This window comes from Mus caroli, unplaced genomic scaffold (assembly GCF_978045245.1).
Source record: "Mus caroli unplaced genomic scaffold, Mus_caroli_1 scaffold_2, whole genome shotgun sequence".
Lineage (NCBI taxonomy): Eukaryota > Metazoa > Chordata > Mammalia > Rodentia > Muridae > Mus > Mus caroli.
This window is the reverse complement of record NW_028227257.1, coordinates 26,168,977-26,189,966: the sequence shown is the minus strand read 5'-3', so window position 1 is coordinate 26,189,966 and position 20,990 is coordinate 26,168,977. Positions and strand designations below refer to the sequence as shown.

Here is a 20,990-nt window from a genome sequence, read left to right as displayed (position 1 = left end):
AACAAACAAACAAACAAACAAACACCAAAAGTTGAAGAATTCCATGGAAGGAATATGCCTGAACCTGCGATTTCTTTCTGTTAGCATGCCCTGGGATCAGTTCTGGGATCTTGACTCTCTCCTAGTCATCTCAGTGATACCAGGTTTGCAGCAATAGCTTGGGCCTCTCCTCTGCCTCCAGATAGCCAACTGGACAGCTCTGAAAGCTAGTGCTATCCAGGGACTCTCTGGGAGACCAGGGAAAACATGTACTCATCCAGCAAACCTTTGTCATTGGGTCCTTCCTCGAGTCCACAAGCCCAGCCTTCACCATTCACCCTGCTGCACCGAATCCTTCCCCAGTGCCTCCAGTCTGGGCCAGGCATCTGGAGAGATCCTTGACTTTCATCGTACACCCACTTCCTGTCTTTTTCATCTGTAAGCTTATCTAGTATCTAAGGGCATCCTACCACCTGCTGACACTGAGCACAGGAGCTGGAGAGAAGCATGTACTAGGACCAGCCTCTGCTCTCACTCTCTGGGACTATTCTGTGAGAAGGGTAGGACAGAACAGGCCACTCCATTCCCACTGTCCTTCCAAACAGAAGCTGGAGTCTGGCAAAAGCTGGAGTGATAAGACACTGTGTTAAAAGTATAATTCTGGGCGGGGCGTGGTGGCGCACGCCTTTAATCCCAGCACTCGGGAGGCAGAGGCAGGCAGATTTCTGAGTTCAAGGCCAGCCTGGTCTACAAAGTGAGTTCCAGGACAGTCAGGGCTATACAGAGAAACTCTGTCTTGAAAAACCAAAAAAAAAAAAAGTATAATTCCTAGCTGGGTGTGGTGGTATACACCAACTCCAGTTCTTAGGGGCAAAGGCAGGCAGATCTCGGTGAGGTCAAGGCCAGCCTGGTCTACATAGTGAGTTCCAGGTCAACATTCAAAAAAATTTCCTTTTGCATCCCCAAATTGAAGGTGTGGCTCAGAGGCAAGGCACTAGGTTAGCAAGCATGATGCCTGGTCCAGGATGGGCAGAACACAGAGAGTATGGATATCTGAAGCGGTAAGTTTGGCTTTCAGCACCGGGGGTTCAGTTAGGGTTCTGTGAGATGGTCCCACAATATCTTCTAGGGCCTAGCATAAAAGCAGGTACTTAAAACCCATTTGCAGAAAGGACAACTGATGAGCAGTGAGTCCTCCAGACGGGTCTGAGAGTCTTACGATCTTCCCTGTGACCCCAGGAAGCAGCAGCAACCCCTTTTTATTGCTGAGTAAACTACTTCCAGGAGAGGCTAAATGACAAAAATGACCAAGGTCACACAGCTCATAAGTGGCAGAGCTAGAGACCTACCCAGGCTGTCTGACCCCTGAGCTCTCATTCTTCAGCTCTGTTCAGGCTGCTTCTCAAGAAGAAATAAGGTTTAGAGAAGGACAACTGCTCAGGTAGCAGATGAGGGCACGCTGAGCAGGGTCGTCAGCACCATGGCCCTTCCCTAGCTTCTAACCATACATCTGATGTCACCCAGACCTCCAGGCCCTCAGGCTACTCTGCTGGCTCCCACAACTGCCACCTTGGGACCAAGGCAAATCTGACATTCCGACTACCCCACCCTGCTGCGCCACAGAGGATGTTCGAGCCTGACACTGTAAGCCAGAACAAAAACCTGTGCCTGGGAGGTCATAGGTCCCATTAGGGAAGCAACTTCTGTGATTTTCTTTTTTCCAGATGGATGCGATATGCCACCAAACTGCCTTCTAAACATGTGTTTATGCCTATGTCATCAGCTTCGTAACCATGGGTGAAGCGTCTGACAACACGTGGCTGTTACTGTGGCACTGCGGCCCATCTCTTAGCCCTAAGTGGACACCTATAGCCAACCCCTCCAAGGCTCAGAAATCATTGCAGAAGACAGAGGCAGGAAGAATATAAGAGCTAGACAACTCAAAATCGCTCCAGGAAGTCCCTGAAACTGAGCAGATGCACTAGGTCCCTCCCTGCCAGAGTAAACAGTGAGCTGAGAGCCCTTCTCTGATGGAAGGAAGCTGAGCTTCGGAAACCTGCCCAGCTGCCTAGAAGAGGTTTAGATCAACTAAAGCACCTAGAAAGGACACTCTCCAACCTACTGAGTTGTCTGCAGGCTGTGCCCCAGGTTCCCAGCTTTGTAAGCTGTTACCCATGCTGGGATTGGTTTTGGTGATGCAGCTGTCTGATTCCTTTCTGCTTCTGTGAGTAACTCACCCATGTTACTGTACTACAATTCTAATAAAACTCATTGGTTCACCAAAGGGACTTTGGTGGTACCTGTACTTGGGTCTACCATGGTTTCCCTGTCGGGGTGAATAGATTAGATGTGTGTGTTACATCTCTTCCAGAAAACGTTTGTCACACATATCATTGTGTCTGACCAAAGCTATCCCCCTGCAGACCATTCAAATGTCCATCTCCCTGGAAGGCTTCACACACACACACACACACACACACACACACACACACGAGCGCACAGTGTCTCTCTCTCTCTCTCTCATACATTCTCTCATACTCGGCCCCCATATTTTCCCTTTTATTTCCGTTGGTGCTTTTCCAACAGGGACAGTGATGGGGTCAGTGTCCTTCATAACCCAGAGAGCAGCACTCACATGAAGAGGCTGAGGAACCGAGAAGGGAGACACTGACTGAGCCACAGCTGAACACAGTCTTGCCTGACTTGAAGTTATACTTCTAGGCTGGAGTATGGCTCAATTGTAGAGCACACTTTGTGTGCTCACATGTGATCTCCAACTCCCAAGCACATCTCCCTTGTGGGAGTTAGTTCAGAAGTGGTCAAGGCCCTCTGAAGACACAGAGACTGAATGGAGGTGTTCAAAAGTCAAGAGCCCACAGACCACGTGACCTTGTAAGGTATGGATTTTCACTCTGGCTTTCAGGATCATTGTTCAGGGACCAGGTACATGTTTGCATGTTTGATGCATGCCAGCCAGTGCAGTCAGTGATGGCTTACATCTTAGACAGGTGGTTGGTGGTGACAGCTGGTGCCTCATGTCAGTAGAGGGAAACATGGCATCATGTCCAAAGGCAGACACTCTTAGGTGGAGCAGTTCTACCTCTCAGTAGGCTCACTAGTGTGGAGTGGACATTTATATTCACAGACGTCCACTGAAGTCATGTGAAAGCAAAGTACTGGAAGGATTCAGAATGTCTATCAATGGAAAATGGGGTAAATAAATTATAGTATGTCCATAAAGTTGAATATTATGCAGCTATAAAAAAGAATGAGACCGTCCTTTTATGCTCTTACTTGCTCTTGTGCCAACAGTGCACAGATTTACTGCTTAGGAGAAAAGACAACCAGAAGAATGCAGAGACTAAAACTCTTAGAAGAAAACAGGAATGAATCTTTGTGATTAGGCAATGGTTCTTGGATGTGACACAAGAGTAAAAACAACAGGAAAAATCAGACAAATTGGACTTCATTAAAATCTGAAATATTTGTGCCTCAGTGGACACTGTCAAGAAATTAAAGGCAGGACACAGGAGGTTGAGTCATGGGACTCACAAGTCCAAGGTTAGCCTGCATGGTGTGTTGACTCTGCTGAGAGAAAGACACAGACACACAGACATACACACATACAGACACACAGAGACACAGACACACACAGAGACACATACACAGGCAGGCAGACAGACAGACAGACAGACAGACACACACACACACACAGAGAGAGAGAGAGCAGGATGACTCAGGTGGTAAAGACACCTGCTCCCCAGACTAATGGCCTGAGTTGAATCTCCAGAACCCACATGAGAACCAACTCCCACAAGTTATCCTCATGTTCCCATCCACACCTACACAAAATAAATGAATGTTAATTTTTTTTTAAAACCTGCCTGAGAAACTTACTGAGATCCTGTCTTTTAAAAAAAAAGGGGGGGGGGAGGCCAGGAGGTGATGACACACGCTTTTGATCCCAGCATTTGGAGGCAGAGGCTGGTGGATCTCTGTAAGTTTAAAGCAAGCCTAGTCTACAGAGCAAGTTCCAGGACAGCCAGGGCCACACAGAAAAACCTTGTCTCAAAAAGGAAGTTAAAATTCCACCAGGATGAACCTCTATGTCTCAGTGGTAGAATGCTTGCCTACCATGCACAAGGCCCTAGTTCAACCCATATCACTGAAAATAGAAGGAGAACAGGGAGAAAGAGAAAAGGACAGGAAGGACTGGACAACTCACAAACTGGAAGAAAAATTCACAAATAAGTTTATCTGAGGGGCTGGAGAGATGGCTCAGTGGGTAAGAACACCCGACTGCTCTTCCGAAGGTCCAGAGTTCAAATCCCAGCAACCACATGGTGGCTCACAACCATCCTTAACGAGATCTGACTCCCTCTTCTGGAGTGTCTGAAGACAGCTACAATGTACTTACATACATATAAATAAATAAATCTTTAAAAAAAAAAAAAAAAAAAGTTTATCTGAGAGGGACGTGTATCTAGAATGGGTGAATGCTCTCACAATTCACTAGTAGATGACACAATTTTCTTCGTTTTGTTTTAATGAGCAGAAGATGTGAGCAGACTTTCCTCTAAATCAAGCATACAAATGACCAAAAGACTGTTAGCGTCACCAGCTACCAGGGCAGGGCACATCAAACCCACAGTGAGATGCCTCACACTTCGAGGATGGTCTAATCCAAACAGCAGGGAATAACAAGTGTGGTCCAGGATGCTGAGCAATTCCAGCCCTTCCATGGCTGCGATGCTAGGAGAATGAGAAGGTCAAGTCTTTGGATGCTTGAACATGGGGCAGCCACGGGACCTTAGCAAGTCTATTCAGAGAACTGCACACTAGAATGCACAAGACTGTTCACAGCCATATGGCTTATGACAAGCAAAATATGAGAATAGCTTGTGTCCATCAACAGTTAAATAAAATATGGTATGCCTATAAAATGAAATATTACTTGGCAATAGAAAGGACTCTGTAACATAAAGAACCCTAAAAGCACAATAGAAAGAAGACTGTCACAAAGGCATGACAAGGGAGGTCCTCAGGGACAGGAAACAGATTAATGGCTGACAGCCTGCAGGAGGGGCCCAAGAACAGCAAGTGGTTGCCCTAGGGGTGTAGGAGTCTTTCTGAAGTGGTGAAGATGTGCTAAAAGTTGGTTGTGATGTGACTTAGAATAGTAAACACCACTCACGTGCACTTGAAATGGGTGAACTGTCTAGTATGGTGCATATATAGACGACATAGTTTGTGTAAAACATAAACCCGGAATGTCAAGATGACTTAGTAGGTATAGGCATTTACTACCAAGCCTGAAGACCCGTGTTTCAGCCCACATGGTTCAGAGAGAACTAACTCCCTCAAGTTGTCTTCTGGCTTCCGCAGGCATACACAATGGCACACGTGTCCACACACATATACACGCACAAGCACTAAATAAATAGATGCAGCTTTTTAAATAGTAAGAAAAAAAGAGAGGAACCAAACCTAGAAACATCCTTGCCTGTGTATATATATGTATGTATGTATGTATGTATGTATGCATGTATGTATGTATGTATGCATGCATGTATGTATGTATGTATGCATGCATGCATGTATGTATGTATGTATGCATGCATGCATGTATGTATGTATGCATGCATGTATGTATGTATGTATGCATGCATGCATGAATCATCTCTACAGGGACCAAGATGGCCTTGGGGACACTGGGGAAGAGCAGGAGCAGGAGGTGACCTTGTTTGTCACTGTATCTGAATTGGATTTGTGAGATAAAGAAATTCTAGTACATTTGGAAATGTTACTCTTTGGAGAAAAACAACAACAACAACAACAGAGCAATGACCTGCAGCCAGAGGATAAGTTGAGTGGGGCCAGGTAGCTCTGAAAACCTAGGGAGTTGGCAGAGAACCCCCCCCCCTTTAAAGTTTGCCAAAAAGGCTGACACTCATCCTTCCTCCTTCCTCACACAGGCCCTGCTTTAGTCATTCCTGTTTCCACCAGAAGTTCACTTTAGAGAGGCCAAGAGACAGAAGCAGAGGCTCAGAGAGGGAAAGCGAGCAGTGAACAGTCACACAGCCAGAGATGGGTGTGTCTGTGAATATCAGCTCTGGCCAGCGCCCATGCCTTGGGGCCTTGACTATGGCATCTGCCAACACAAATGCTCTGAGCCCCAGGGGGACATTACTGTTCCCCTTTTATTGGCCCACTCAACAGGTCTGAGCTGAACTGAGGAGGAATCCTCAAGGACTCACCTCAGGTCAGCAGAGGTCCCAGGGCACAGGGAGCAGTGACCTACCACAGGCCATGCAACAGGTACACAGTGAAGCCAGAAGTGGAAGACACAGACACACACACACACACACACACACACACACGCACGCACACAGTGTTAGATGTATAACTATTTGGCAAGTCATCTACTACACAAAGCAGAACACCTCCCAAGCCTGCTCCACGAAGTGGAGTCATCCCTTCACCACAGATGGGACTCCTGGCAACTACCCTGCAGTCCTGGCCCACTCTGGTGTGTATGGAGGTGTATGGAGGGACTGAAGGCATGAAAAGTCCCAGGTACCCCAGCAATTTGGATATGACTCTTGGTGATGTCACCAAAGTAGTCCCTTCATTTTACTGATGGAGAAACTGAGGAGCTAAAGGGACCAGTAATCAAGGTTACACAGAGACATCCCAGCCCATCATTCTGCACTGTCCATCCCCCACAGCATTCATCTGCACTCAAGCCCTCCCTGAACCCTAAAGAAGCCACGTAGACAGGTGGAGGCTCCAATTGGTTCTAACCCCTTCTTCAGCCGATGAGGCAGAGGGTCAGTGATGCTAGGCCTGGCCAGGCCTCCACCGCTGCAGGATGAAGTCTGGGCTTGGTCCTCAGAGAACCACAGAAGGGTTTTCAGCTAGGCACTGCTGTGGTCTGATTTATGTCTCAGAAGATTGCTCTGGCTGCTAGTGGACCGGGGTTGGGAAGTGAAAGTGAGCCCGGTGGCTATAGGAGGCTCTGCTGCTGGGACCCAAGGCTGTGGGACCCAGGTCAGAACCAGTGAACCAAGGAGGGCAAGTCAGCTGACGGCAAAGAGAAAGTGTGTTCCTCATCTCTAAACGGGTGGAAAGCAAAGCCAACAACATCTCAGAGCTGCCTCAGGGGATTCAGTGGGCAGGACTACACTGTCACACTGGAGTCTGCTACCTCCAAGAAGCCTTCCTGGGACCTCATGGTCAAGTCTGCAACCCTTCTGTTTCCCCATCAGGTTATCCTGGGTCATTGGTTCCAAATTTCCTCATCCACATGAGTGTGAAGGTCCATTTGGCTCCAAATCCCAGTACTCAGCAAAGAGCTTGGTACTTAGTAGGACCTCCTACACCACCTTCTTTCTTCCTTCCTTCCTCCCTTCCCTCCTTCCCTCCCTTCCCTCCCTCCCTCCCTCCCTCCCTTCCTTGTTCTTTCTTTGAGGCTGGGTCTCATTTTGCTCAAGCTGAACTAGAACTCACTTTGTAGACCAGGCTGGCTTTGAACTTGTGGCACTCAATGGGTTCTGCCTCCTGGGCGCTGGAATTACAGATATAAGCCACCACACCTGGCCTCTTCCCTCCCTTTTCCTTCTAGCCACAATGCTCCCTGCCCTAGGTCTTTCTTCTTCTGCCATCTTTAGTGCCCATCTGGAATGGTGACACACAGTAGGTAGATATTTCTTGAGTTGAAGTCTCCTCATGGCAAAGCTGTGACGCACAGTAGGAACTCAGCCCCACCAAGGGCAGAATCCAGGGCAGAAACAGCAGTAGTGATGCAGGGGACTTGCCTTTCCCTCTGCATGCTCTGACACTGACTGGATCTGAGCTTGGGCTTACGTAGCACGCATGTGCACTGGTGCACAGACAGACAGACAGACACACACACACACACACACAGTCTAGAAAGGCAGCAGTAGCAGCCCCACAGCTGTTAAACAAAGCACCAAGCCAGGCATGCTAGCACTAGCTTGTAATCTTAGGAAGCTGAGACAATCTAGGAGTTCAAGACTAGCCTGGGCTACATAGCAAGACCCTGTCTCAAAACCAACCAAAAGAGCCAGGCGTGGTGGCGCACACCTTTAATCCCAGCACTTGGGAGGCAGAGGCAGGCAGATTTCTGGGTTCGAGGCCAGCCTGGTCTACAAAGTGAGTTCCAGGACAGCCAGGGCTATACAGAGAAACCCTGTCTCAAAAAAACAAAACAAAAACCAAAAAACCAACCAAAAAAGAAAACGGGAGTGGAGAGTGGAAGAGACAGAGGCAGACAGAGAAACAGAGATAGAGAGAGAAGTGGGGAGCAGGGAGGAAGGAAAGAGATAGGAAAAGAGAGAGGAGAGGAGAGAGATAGGGAGAGTAGGGAGGGAGATGGGAGGAGAGCTGTAACCTTCACGCGTAACTAGGCTTTCAGACTTTGGCCTGTATATGGCCCAGTTCCGCAGCTTGCCCTCATCGTGACACCTACTTGGTACTGACATACGCCTGTATTTGGCCCCAGAAGGACAAGGTGATTTTAGCCTTCCTTTTACCAGAGTGGGCCAGGCTGTCCCAGGGGGCCACTGCCAGCCCAGGCCTGCCCAGGCCTTGCTGCCCACATGGCCTCCCGGAGCAGCCAGGAGACAGGCAGCCTGCCCTGCCCTAGGGGACCCAGCCTCTCTTGACTGCAGGATCCAGACAAAAGCCAGTGGTATGCCAGGCCCCCTGGCCCCTGGGCCGCCTCCTTCCTCTCCTCTCTTCTCTCTAGGGCACAGCAGAGGTTATTTCCACAAAGGAGGTGAAGAGAGTGGGGAGACCTGAGGCTGGGCAGAAGGGCAAAGGCTGGAGCAGGGAGGGAATGACTGGGCAAGCTAATGGGGTGGGGGGTAGGGAGCAGTGCAATCCTACAGGGTGAGGTGGCTCAGGCACAAGGGTGGGGAGACTGGCAAGCGCAGCCTGGCAGGTCCCAGGTGGGCACCCAGTGTGCAGCAACTGAGGTCTGCTGAATAAGGACCATTTTGGATCCGGAGTGCTGCCAGGGTGGGGCCCAGCTGTGCAGACTCTAATCCTGCCAGCTCTATGTGGGCTTCAAATCCATACTGAGAGGACGGGGCACCCACAGATCATCTCCCCAGCTGAGTCAGGAGAAAAACCCAGGCTCACAGTGACTTGCCTAAGGCCCTTCACTTAAAAGCAGGGCACACACAGCCTCTGGCCGCAATGGATGCTTCGTTTCCCCACCCACTTCCATCCCTGTCTTTTTCCCCCATCCTGAGCCATGCATGGTGTTGCTATGTAACCCAGACTCACAACCTCACGGTCCTCCTGCCTTACTCTCCCAACCACTAGGTGTGTGCCACCATGCCCAGTGCCACCATCTCGTTATAAGCAATTAATAATAAGGACGGAACACTTGTATTTATAGGATACTCACTCTCTCTTGGACACTGGGGCTAGGGTATTGCCTATCAATCATCTAACAAGCCTACAAGGTAAGAACCATCACCCCCTTTACGGATGAAGAAACTGAGGCCCTGCAAGATTGGGGAACACACCAAAGAACAAACAGCCAAAGCATGGGCTGGAGCCAGGCTGTGAGCAACGACCTATCTGTCCCACAGGCTGTGGAACTGAGAGGAAGCTCTGCCCCAGTACCTGAGCGTGCTTGGCCAGCAATGGCTAGGCCACACCGTGCTTTCTCACACAACCCCTGACAGAGGGCCTCTCGTGCACAGCACACAGCACGGCTGAGCTTAGGGGCCATGAGCTGTGTGCCTGGGCTGCGGGCCGGCAGCCCCAGCTCCCTCGCCAGCAGAGCTCCGGCATGACGGATGTGCCCGCCGCCGCGGGGAGCCCAGGGTAGAGCAGTTGCCTGGAAACAGACTGCTCTCTCGGCCCACACTCAGACCTTTGTCACCATCTCAAGGACCTTTTTTTTTTTCCCTCCTCCTCCTTTCTCACTGGAGCCAGACCCTGCGGTGCAGGTAAGAAACTGCAGCCAATGCCACCAGCAGCCCCCGTCACTGGGGATCTTGGGAACCCACGGCCCCAGGAGAGGAAGAGAGAGGAGGTTCTGGGAGAGACAGAGGAGAGTGGGAGGCCCAGCCTGGCTGTGAAAAATTCTGCTGGGACACTTCTCTCCCTGACTTTATCACCACCCCCCATCACTACACACTCCCAAACCCCGCAGGCTGCCCTGAAGAAGCCTGAGCCCAGTTCTTTCTCCTACTGGAAGCCTAAAGGGTGGGGCCCAAGGATCTACCCAGGGCCAGGCCTCCCAGAGCTGGGGACAGGTGCAGAGCCCTAGCATGAAGACACTAATTGGCTCTTGGGCTGGTGGGCCTTGAGAGGGGATTAACTGGGCCCTAGGGAAAAGCCTGGGGGCTGGGCCACGCCCAGCCAAGCTTGAGGAGGAGAGAGACTACCGAAGGGTGAACAGCAAGGATCTTGGGGGCAGAATAGACTAGGTTCAAATTGCAGGTATCTCTCCTGAGCAAGTCCATTTCTTTGTGCCTCAGTTTCCTCTTCAGTGAGTGCCACAGGACTACTGGCACAGGCATGTCACAAAGACTATATTCTAGTCCCCAAACACTCAGGGAGATAGGAGACCACGCCCACTCATCAGATAAAAACAGAAACGGAGGCAACCTCAGGCACACTTTGCCCAGGCCATACACCAGGGAAGAGGACGGTGAGCATGCCCTTCTCTGTGTTCTTTGCTAGCGGGACTGTGTGCCCACTCTAAAATCCAAATGCCAAGCCATGTGCCCTGAGCCTTCTGTGCCTCCCCGATGCCAAGATAAAGCAGACTAATGGCTGGAGCTCTGGCTCACAGGCAAGGGGAACCTGGGTTCCAGCCCTAGCAGCAGAACCCTGGTTTGTGGGTGCTTCAAGGTCTCCCCACACCCCTGCTGGGGACAGCCACCCACTGCTTAGCTTCTTCTGAGGTTCGTCCTTCCAGAAAGTCTTTCCAACCCAGTTCTCCATGGGTCAGGCTGGGGACTCCCTCATCTATGCCTGAGACAGCTTCCAGAAGCTTCTAGGCAGACCATTGGGGAGAGTCAGTTTGGCTTGGCTTCAGGGGTGACAGGCAGGCCCCATCTCCTTGTCTTGACCCTCATTTATCGTCCACAGTGTCCAGGCTGGTATACTCTGCCCTGTGTGCCCAACATCACCCAGCCCTGGGCCCTGCACACGGCCATCACCTGAACCTCTATCTACTCCCCTGCTCCTGAGGCACCCTCCCATCTTCCCCAACAAGGCTGAGGGTCTCCCATTAGGTACAGGTCAGACCCCCTCCTAGGCCTTTCCACGCATCCTTGGTGCCATGGAGGGGTGGCCTTGCCATCAACTCTTCCCGAAAGAGTTCTGGTCCTGCCCTCACTCAACATCAGTCAGACCTTATTCCCGGTACATGGCCACACACATCTCTAGGAGTAGAGAAAGCCTGGCCTTACAGAAACCAAGCCTTTCTATTGCTTCAGGGACAGAGGCCTAACTAGGCTTTTCTTTCTGCCCGTGCCACCAACATGCCATGGCCAGGGCCCGAGGGCTGTCACTGGGCTGGCATTCCTTGTGATCCCACACCGAAGTTAAACCAAGCCCAAGGTAATGTCAGCGGCATCAATAAAGCAGCAGTAATACTATATGCCATTAGGCTTTTAATTTCAGCGCTTGGGAGGTGGAGGCAGGTGACGGGAATCTCTGAATTCGAAACAAGCTTGGTCTACAAAGCAAGTTCCAGGACAGCTAGGACTACACAGAGAAACCTTGGCTTGGGAAACAAACAAACAAACAAACAAACAAAAGCCAAAAATAATAATCTGCCATTATTTAGGTGCCAGACTCACTCCCCAATGTGAGATTCACATAATCTCAACATTAAGAACAGGGACATTTTCCAGAGAGGCAAAATGACTTATCTAAGGTCACACAGCCCAAAAGCCAGAGCAACAGGATTCAAGCCCCAGGATAGGAAAGCTGTGCTCCCCTGGGACCAGGGGTCACTTGGCCTCTGCAAACTAAAGCCAACTCCCATGCTTTGGTAGCCCCAGTTCTGACCGCCAGGCCTCATGCTTGTCTCGGGTGGCCACCCACTAATTAGCCAGGTGGCTTCAGCAGAGCAATTCTCCCAGGAAAGGCAGAGCTAGGAGCAAGAAAGGTAATTGCTAATTTGCAGGAGAGGAGACAAAGGGGACAAAGGCGCCCTTGGTGCGGCTAGCTTCCCATCCACAAGGACCTGTCACCAGCCAGGCCCAGCAGCATCTGCACACAGCTCCAGTTAGGGCTGGGTCACCTGACCACACCTGGGGGAGGGGGGCGGCGGACCATGGAAACAGGCACCTCCCACTACGTCCACCAGTTCTTGCTCTCTGGACCTGCTGCTCACTGAGTAGCTGTTGCTCTCAGCCCATGTCAGGTGAGAAACTGAGGTAGGAGAGACAATGGGGATGGACCAAAGCCCCAGCTTGGAAACCAAGAAACCAGATTAGAATTTGGCCAGCTCCCTCTGTGCTGTTCACTGTTCACGTGCGCCTGGCTTGTGTCTCCCTCCCTGCAGCTGCCCACATGAGGGCAGAAGCTACAGAATATGAAAGGGGAGTGGGGAGGGTGGCTCACACCAATAACCTCAGCCCTCAAGGGACTACAGAGGATGGCAAGCTAGACACCAGGACCCCCCTCCCCCGCACAGCACCCCGCACGTGTTCCTAGGGTTCTCAGCTCTGCTTCTCACGTTTAAGATAAACTCCTCGCTCCGTGAGCCTCTGTTTCTTCATCTATTAACATGGGTCCAGAAAATGGAGTTCCTGGTGAGCCAGGGAAAGGATGTCTGGATCCTTCAAGGGGTAAACCTAAAAGCAGGCTCTCTAGCTTCTCTCTCCCAGGAGTGGGATGGTCTGGTATCCTCTACAAGGCCGGTACACAGCTGGGCTAGATCCAGTGGCCAGAAGCCAAATAATTTGAGGACCGAGGCCACAATAACCAAGGAGTTGGGCTTTCTGGGCTGGATTTTGAATCAGGGCTGGAAAGCCAGGTAGGTGGGCCAAGGGAGAAAGAGGTCCCCCTGGGGGCCAGCACCTGAGGGCTTGGGGTCAGGCAGACCTGCTCCAGGTCCTGGCTTCTCTGCCTTGGACAGGTGTGTCCCTTCAGAATATGAGCTACCTTGGCTGTGATGTCCCCTAGTGTAGCTGCCCTGAAATTCAGACACACTGATGGGGCAGCTATCGATGGAGGCACTATGGTAAGACAGTCTGGAGACCCTGCCCTCCATTCCCTGGATGGGCACCAGGCCAAGCAGACAGTCACATGAAGCACTCCTTCCTCTTGTCCCAGACCTGCCCCACCCCCATGCCCCTGTGGCCTGCCTTTCTCCCAGCTCTGGCCTTTCACCAGCACCACACCACAGCCCTCCTGACCATGCCTTGCAAAACCTGCTCTGGACCACAAATCTGAGTGGCTGTTACTAGGGGAGGGCACGGGGTGGGGGGTGGGGGGAGGGATGTCATATGTTGCTGGCTTATATGTGCCAAGTAGACCTGCGCACTCTTGGCCACAGAAGAGCATCCAAGAGGCCCCAAGCATCACGAAGCTCCTGGAGCCAGGAGACCTTGGTGTTTGAATCCATCTGTCCTGCTGCTCACTATGACCGCAGGTAGCTCAGGTGTGTACTCCGGGATCCGGTGGAGTCATTATTTCTTGCCCCCTCTTCTTCATGGGACTCTTGAAGACTCACGTAAATAGACAAGCTTGCAAAATAGAACAATTTGAATCCTACAGAAGATCGGCCTCTAGTTTTAATCACTGACTGAGCATACCCTGCTGCTAGGGCCACGGCTGGGCTCCCGCATGCCTTCTGGAGGATTCTCTGGTCTCATTGCTACAGGCATCCTGTCCCCATGAAGGACACTGAATTTGTCTAAGGTCACACTGAAGATCACCAGGCAGGCAAGAGTCACTCCAGTGAGCCATCAAGGTGGCTGCGTTCTGCCTCCGGGTCACTGTAAGTCATAAAACCTACTCTAAGAGTCGAAGAGGGGTTGGAGAGATGGCTCAGCGGTTGAGAGCAGTGGCTGCTCTTCCAGAGGTCCTGAGTTCCGTTCCCAGCAACCACATGGCGGCTTACAACCATCTCTAGTGGGATCCGAAGCCCTCTTCTGGTGCGTCTGAAGACCATGACAGCGTACGCACATACATAAAATAAAATCTTAAAATTGAAGAACCAGTCAGCAAGGCCCCTCCCTGCCTGACTCCATCAGGAATCTGGTACATAAATCATTTTGGCTGGGCATAGTGGCTCACATTTAATCCCAGCACTTGAGAGGCAGAGGTAAGCAGACCTCTGTGAGTTCGAGGCCAGCCTTAGTCTACATAGTGAGATCCGAGACAGCCAGGGCTACATAGTGAAACACTCTCTCAAAAACCCTAAACAAACAGAAAAACAGATGTTCTTTTAATTCCCAAATACACAGGCAACAAGAGTTAGGCTTCCTCACTGCTCCTCAAACTCATGAACACACCCCTGCCTCAGGGCCCTGTGCTCACTCTTCCTTCTCTCTGGAAGGCTTTCCCACCAGACACCTACACAGCTTTTGGCATCCTTCAGGGTCTTGGTCAACTGCCATTATGGGACACCTTCCCTACACTCTTAAAAACTCCCTCTGCTCCATACTCGCTCTCTGGCATTCGCCAGCCCCTGACAAGCCAGGGACTCTCCCTGTTTACTGTGCTGTCAGCCCCGCCAAGTGACAGTTCTCTGGTGGCAAGGATTTTCTTTTGCTTTTCATTTTTATTAATTTGCTTATTTGGGGGTGGGGGTCGGGGGTGGGGATAGGGAGGCCCGCATACCAGGGTGCATGTGTAGAGATCAGAGGACCACTTTCAGGAGTCAGTCCTCTCCATACACCATGTGAGTCCCAGAGATCAGGCCCAGGTTGCCGGGTTTGGCAGCAAGCACCTTTACCTGTAGAGCCATGTCGTCAGCCCCTAGGGACTGTCCTTTTCACTTCCACTGTATAGTACCTGGTACAGAGCAGGCACACTGCAAAGGCTTGGACAAGTGAGTATAACGGAGGCTCAGTGTGGGAGTGGGGGATGACCCAGGACACTGAGGAAGCATAGAAGCCACCTTCATATCCTGGCCTTCTGCCTCTAGACCTGTCTCTTCCTTTCACTGACAAGGGATCAGCATGGATCTGCAAGCACAGGGAGCACCGGGCCTGGGTGCCTCCCTTCCTGAGAACAGTACCCCCTGCAGAGGGCCTGTGTAAATCAGCAAGGTAGGAAGGGCGAATCCTGCCAGAGCCCCAGCCTCTGCCAGCCATGCCCACTCCAAATCCCAGAATGGGTGAAAGACAGAATCTTCTCTTCTCTGCCTCCTGAGTTGCAAGGTGAGACACCCCCACCCCCTCTTGAGAAGCCATCACCTGTGGATAGAGACTTTCTCAGGTGGCCTCACAGAGGGTGGCTCTGCCCCCTCAGACAAGGTGCTATAGGGAAGACAAGCAGACACAAAGCCTGCTGGGACAGGTCAGCCTCAGCCCCCTTCCCCCTCTGTGCTGGTCCCAGAAAGCAAGAATGGGGCCTGAGGAGACCAAGGAGGTGGCCGCGTACTGCAACTGGCAAAGGGCCACAGCTGAAGTGGCTGGTGGTCAAGCAGCCTGCCTGAGCTCACTTCCGGCTCACGGGGGCCTTGGCAAATTGTGTAAGAGCTCCAGGCCATGCAGGACTGGTGCAGGAGGCAATGTGCAAATGCACAGGAAACGCTTAGGGCAGACGGTCCCAAGACCACTCACTGAACTGTGAGTTGACCCACTCCTATAGTCCTGTCATCGCCACCATGGCTTGCAGGTATAAGCTACCAACCCATTATCACCACCACCACCATGACTGTCTCATCATCTCTAGTGCCCTCATCACAACCACCATCACTACCATTATAACTACCTCTTTATCACCATCATCATCATCACTAGCACCACCATCAGCAGTTCACTATTACCATTCCCCACTATGAGCATCACCACCACCAGCATAAGCATCACCCATCAGCACCAGCATATCACAACCACTATCATCACCATCATCAAAGCCATCAGCATTATCACTATACGCCATCACCATCAACATTACCACCAAGGGAAGGGACAAGAATCAGGGTGAGGTGGCAGCAAAGGCCCTTCACTCCTCACACCCTCGGAGTTCTACTTCCCAGAGTAGCCAGATAGGGGGCAGCCGGTTGGCACTGGAGATTGTTGGCAGAAGTGACCACGGGGCTGGCACCATCAGGACAGGACTGGCTGCCAGTTCCCCAGCCTTAGCCTTCATATTCTTGGAGGTAGGAGGTCATGTCTGTGCAGTGCCCACCCCTTACTCCCATGCCCTGGTGGAATAACTGAGCAGGTCCTACTGCCGGGCGGTGAATGGGTGACCCAGCCCTCCTCAGGTCTTCGTTGGATGCTTCCAGGGTGTGTTCTGAGACAGTGCCGTGCGATTCACTCAGACTGCCTCACCCTCACCTCCCGAAGACTGGATTCGTGTGTGGGGCCTTGCCCAGCAGCCCTGTGACACTTGCTGGTGACTTCTGTGTTAGCCTTTGTTCTTTTTAAAAAATAACTGCAGCTGCTGCTGAATGCAGAGCCAGGAGCAGGGTCCTGGGATGGAAGTCCTTGCCTGCATCCCACTGCTGTGCACAGAAACTTCTGCCGCCAGGCTCTGCTGCACAGAGGAGGGAACAGAGGAGCAGGCTTGTTCCTTCATCCTCACCTTTGCCCACCACTCACACTGGCAGGGTTCTCGGCGCTGCTGGGATCCACAAGAGGCTATAGCATTCCAGGCTCAGCTGCAAATCCTCCTGAGGGCAGGGGCCTGCCAGCTAGGTCCTCAGTGAACAACCCCAGCCCTCCATCATACCCGAGGCACGGCCTCAGCTCCCCACATTGACCTCTCTTCTCAGGAGCCCAGGGCCAGAGCTGCACGGATTTTCAAAAAATCACAAGGTTGAGGAGGTACAGGGAAGGCCGTGCCTCGCCGGGGCCTCACCACAGATCTCTCCTTGGCCCCCTCCCCTCCTGTATCCATCATCACCTAAAGAGCTCTGTCTAGAGGCAGAGGATCTGCCCACAAGCCCCGAATGAAGCGGTGTGGTCCTGGGGCCCAACAGCATCCAGGAAACCCCTCTATAGAGTTCTGCCCTAAGATCTGGAGCTGTGGGGCTGACCTCATGCTGACCTCCCCAGTGGGGGGAGGGAGTGGGGCATAAAAACGTAGCTTTGGGACCTGAGAGGGGAATCTCAGCAAACATTGAAACTTACATGTTAAGTGTGAACAGCTATGCACACACAACAATGAAGACCACCAGCAGCAGTAGTGGCCAAGACGGTGGCAGCGACAGCAGCAGCCAGACCCCCATCACATGCCCAAGGTGAAGCCTTCCACTCTCACTGAAATTACCCTGTAATTACCCCACAACGTGCAGATGCAGAAACTGAAACAGAGAAGTTAAGCAAGCTGCCCACGCCACACAGCAAGTAGATGGTGGACTCGGGATCCAAACTTGGCAGCCTGGCTCTAGTCCAAAGGACACACAATCACTGAAGGACTGGAGAGCCTGGGGCAGGAGCTGGCCACTGGAGGTTTCTGCTGCATTACTGTTGCCTTAAAGCATGCACATACACATTCCCTGTAAGCAAGCCTCTCCCGAGCACCTGTGTGCACAGGGTCCTAGTTCTCCTGGGAAACCCCAACCCCTCCTTCCCCATTTCCAGAATCAGAGGCTCACAACAGTTTCCCCTGATCCCTCCCTGACTCCATGGCACCCTCTCCCCCACCCTGAGCTCCTGTACCATCCAGTCTCCTCTTGGAGCTGCAGGCAGCACAGTGACTAGACTGAAATTGCATCTCCTTCTGCCACTCCACTGTAAAGGACAGAGCCTCCTCCCCTTAGAGCTGGTACCAGCTTCCTGCCCTGGGCTGATGTGGAGCAACAATGTAACCCAGAGTTAGCAATCTGCCCTTTAAATTCACAGGACCCGGCTCCTCCTTGCAAGAGTCACTGTCCAAGCCTACATAACAACCCTGGGGCCCCTTGGGTATCAGTCCAGCTGTCTGTCAAAGGATAGGTGACATGGGGAGCCAAAGCCAGACTGCATCATATGGTCCCCAGTCCCTACTCTGTCTCTTACAGCTGTGCAGCCTTGGCACATGGACTTAAGCTCTCTGGGCCTGACTCTATCAGCAGTATGAGGATAAGAAAGACAGACGGACAGTTACAAGACAGCGTTAACATCACTCTTCCATTCTGCAGATGTGGAAATGGAGACCTGAAAAAGTTGTTTATAAGATTTCACATCTAGTAAGGGAATAGGATTTGAATCTAGAAGACCCCAGACTCCAGGGAGCATACACACAGCTCTGCCTGTCTATCTGTCTGTCTGAGACACAGTTTCTCTGTGTAGCCCTGGCTGTCCTGGAACTAAGAAATCTGACCACTTCTGCCCCCCCCCCCCAATGTGTGTGCCCCCAGGTCAGGGATACACACAGGTCTTAATGGGCAGCCTGGATTCCAGGATGATGGCTGGGTTCTTCCTCCCACCTCCTGAGAGACACCTTCCAACCAGCTCACCTCCTACAACTCCGTACCTAGGAACCAGGTCCCAATCAACCCTGGAGGCTGATGTCCTCTTCCTTGTAGCCCCTCCCTGCCATGCCCAAGTCCCTGTACCCCCTCCACCCCTCACTCTCTCCCACCTTGGCCCACTGCTTTGTCTTTGACCCTCAATCCCTGAGTCCCCTGCAGCTGCTGCTTACCACAGGACAGGCACAGCAGAGAACAGCTCTTAATTCCAGGGCTGAGAACTTTACTTGGAGTCTCCCCTTCTTCCCAGAGCTTCAACACAGGCAAGACCACTGGACTCACAGAACAGAAAATCAGCTTGAAGGGAGGCAGGGACTTTCTCAAGGTCACTCAATGAGTGCTAGTTAAGAACTCAGCCAGAAGCTGGGCGTGGTGGCGCACGCCTTTAATCCCAGCACTCGGGAGGCAGAGGCAGGCGGATTTCTGAGTTCGAGGCCAGCCTGGTCTACAAAGTGAGTGCCAGGACAGCCAGGGCTACACAGAGAAACCCTGTCTCGAAAAACCAAAAAAAAAAAAAAAAAAAAAAAAAGAATTCAGCCAGAGGCTGGCCACTGAGCCCAGAGGCCCAGAGGTCTGTGGGCAGGGCTGCGGCTCAGCTGCTCACTGGTCAGTCCATCAGAGCCCTGACAGCAGCTTCCTGTTACATGGCCATCACCCTGGGGTAGATGCTCTATACCCTAACCCAGAACTTACAAAGGAAGAATGGAACCCAAGGCTATTTCTATTCCATTTTATTTATACCTTTAAACTTACTGCGCAGTTGGGGTGGAAGAGACATCTCGGTCTTTCAGAGTACTCACTAGTTTTGCAAAGGGCCTGGGTTTGGTTCTCAGCACCCACATGACACAGCCCACAAACACTTGCAACTCCAACTTGAGCAGATTCAGCACTCTGATCTCCCTGGGCACCTGCACACGTATGGTGCATATAAACTCACACAGGCACACAAGCACACAGATAAATATGTTGTGGTGCTGGGAATGGAACTTAGGACCTTGTTCATGCTAAGTAAGACCAAGACTACTGAGCTACACTAGCCAATCCCATCATTCCATGTGATAAATGAGAGGATGCCCTCAAGACTGCCGGGTAGCAAATGCCAGAGCCCCCTGCCTCAGAGCAGCCCCTGCCTCCAGCTCCGCACAGCTCTACATCCATGAAGAAAGCCTCAGCGTCAACCTGAAGGCTTGCGAGTGCAGCAGGCACAGGTCTTGGGTTCTAACAACATCATCAAAACAAAACCACCCATAACCCCCAACTCCCGCAGCCCCTCAACCCAGGGTTTCAGAGAAGCTCCAGGTCCTTTGAGCTCCTGCCTGAGCTCCAGGAGTGACTTCTCCCATCCAGCCTCTCCTGCTGCCTCAAAGAGGTGTCACCGGAGCGGGGACAGGGGCCTGACTTTAGGATCTTTGCAGGATCCTCCCCTCCCCCGCCCCCATGCCTGAGATGTGGCAACAGCGCCTACTGTAACCATCCTAGCAGCTTTCCCACCTACCCACAGGGTACAGACTTTGTCAGTACAAAAGGCCAGGATCAGAGCAGACACTGTGACACAGACAGTCACACAGTCACTAGTGGGGTTGTAAAGTCAGGTCTGCCATTGGTCCTGTCATCCTCTGGTCTTCCCTATAGCTTCTCGGGCCTAATCGTGAGCACCGTGAGCCTGTGCAGATCCCTTCACACCCCCATGAGAATGTCAACCTCACAACTTAACTCAATTTTCTCCTCAACCCTAAGGAACCGCCATTAGACTCATTTTTCTGATGAAGAAACAGAAGTTGCTACCTAGCTGGGTGCTCAGCACTGGCTGTGCCTTGGTTTGCTAACCTGCAGAATGGGGTCATAACAGCCTCTCAAGGTGGCTAACGACTGCACAAGACTGGGGAAGCTCGGGCCCATGGACAGACCCCAGATGAGGCCCTGGATCTAGTGCGTTCTTGTCCACCCCTCACACCCTTCAGGCCTGGCCTGATGAGGAAAGGCGCCATGTCTGTTGGAACATTTGCTCGGCCCTCAGATGCTGAGAAACGCTGAGTCATCCACTCTAGTGAGCGGAGGCCTCTCAGGAGCGGAGGATGACGGGTCCCCACTCAGCAGGAAGGTTCCAGGCACGCAGGGTTCCTGTGCACATGGCAGCTCCTGAGCTGGCCCATTGAGGCCTGAGTCACTGGGGCTCCCCGCTGAGAGTCTGCTCAAGATCCCCTACCCCTCTACCCCCACCCCATCCCACCCCCTTCAGCCGCATCCAGAGACTCCCGTGCCTCCACGGCTTCCTAGGTATTTTCTTTCCATCCCAACACGCCACTCAACCTCAGCTGCTCTCATCTCCTACAAGGTGAGTCCCCTAGGCCCGCAAACTCCCACAGCTGCTTCTCTG

At 52.0% G+C, this 20,990-nt stretch overlaps 1 protein-coding gene across 2 annotated transcripts in view; it reads right to left on the bottom strand.

Annotated features, from left to right (window-relative positions):
• Nol4l (nucleolar protein 4 like) overlaps positions 1–20,990 on the bottom strand; it is a 121,082-nt gene that overhangs the window by 90,434 nt on the left and 9,658 nt on the right. The window lies entirely within an intron of this gene.